Source organism: Vespa velutina, chromosome 13 (genome assembly GCF_912470025.1).
Source record: "Vespa velutina chromosome 13, iVesVel2.1, whole genome shotgun sequence".
In the NCBI taxonomy this organism is placed as follows: domain Eukaryota; kingdom Metazoa; phylum Arthropoda; class Insecta; order Hymenoptera; family Vespidae; genus Vespa; species Vespa velutina.
Genome location: NC_062200.1, coordinates 3,144,045 through 3,145,510, shown reverse-complemented (window position 1 = coordinate 3,145,510; position 1,466 = coordinate 3,144,045). Strand labels below are relative to the sequence as shown.

The 1,466-nt window shown below is 27.2% G+C and overlaps 1 long non-coding RNA gene across 1 annotated transcript in view; it reads left to right on the top strand.

The window, feature by feature from the left end:
- Nucleotides 1–664: 664 nt before the first annotated feature.
- LOC124953623 overlaps nt 665–1,466 on the top strand; it is an 8,688-nt gene continuing 7,886 nt past the window's right edge. Inside the window, exon 1 of the long non-coding RNA XR_007102274.1 lies at nt 665–1,466. This exon is cut by the window's right edge and continues 179 nt beyond it. This is a non-coding gene — a long non-coding RNA (uncharacterized LOC124953623).

Genomic DNA, 1,466 nt, shown 5'->3' with positions numbered 1-1,466 from the left:
TACGTGTATCATCTTATAAGGGATGGATAAACAGTGGACGTAAAGTACAGTACAAAATAACGCGTGATCGTTATTTGATAAAAACAACGATTGAAAAAAGAAGAAAAAAGAAAAAAAAGAAAAAAAAAAAGATAGAAAAAAGAGCAAAGGTATTATCTTTAATCTCGTAGTTTATTGAGGGAGAAAATAGGTATCGAGGGGGAAAAAAAAAAAGAGGAAACAAGAAAACAAAACAATAATAAATAAATAAATGAAAGGAAAAATCAAAAATATCAAAAAGAAAAAAAAAAAAAGGAAGAAAGAAAAACGAAAAAAGAAGAAAGAGGACTGTCGTACTAATTCTATCATTTCAAAAATAAATTGATAAAACGAGACAAATCACAAATCGGTCCTGGGGATATATAACAAAGTATGAATTCGTAAAATTTGCCGAGATAAATTCGTTCGGAAGGACAAGGAATAATTATTATTAATAATAATAATAATAATAATAATAATAATAATAATAATAATAATAATAATAATAATTATAATTATAATAATAATAATAGTAATAATGATGATGATGATGATGATGATGATGATGATGATGATGATGATGATGATGATGATGCTGATGATAAATAATTCAAAAAAAGAAAAAAAACAAGAAAAAAAAACAAGAAAGAAAAAAGAAAGTAGCAAAGACCTGTGAGAAAAGACGAGAGAGAGAGAGAGAGAGAGAGAGAGAGAGAGAGAGAGAAAGAGTGAGAGGGGGAGAGAGAGAGAGAGAGAGAGAGAGAGAATATCATTTCACAGATTAAACACGCGCCCGAGTATCGTCTTTTATAAGACTAGAAAAAAAAAAAAAAAAAAAAAAAAAAATCAACGTGCTGCCTTTCAAATGAAATAATTAAAAAACAATGGGAGGTATAAAAGGAAATGATGGTTGGGATGTAAGATGGTGGTGATGATGTTGAGACAGAAAGAAAAACAAAAGGAATGTTGCAATTGAATGAATTTATACCGCTAATTTCCGAGGATTTCAAAACAAATAATAAAGTTCAGATCATTAGGCGGCCCATAACGTCGTACCCACGTAGCTATGCGAGAGCGTAAAAGGATTAAAAATAATAATAATAAAAAAGAATAAAAAAAAAAAAAAAAAAAAAAAAAAAAAAAAAAAAAAAAAAAAAAAAAAAAAAAAAACTAAAAGGAAGACGAGAACGAGACGAAAAAAGAAAAAAACGAAAAAAAAAAAAACAAAAACAAAGAAAGCAAAAAAAGGAAAGAATCGGAAAAAGGATCGACGAAAAAAAATGTCTTCGAAATCCATTGAGAAATTATGAAGAGGAGAAAGAATTTAAGGAGAAGGTAAACACAAAAACAAAAAAAGAAACGAACAAATCAATAAACAAACAAACAAACAAACAAAGAAACAATTAATAAATCGATAAATTTATTAATACGACGATTAGGTATCATTA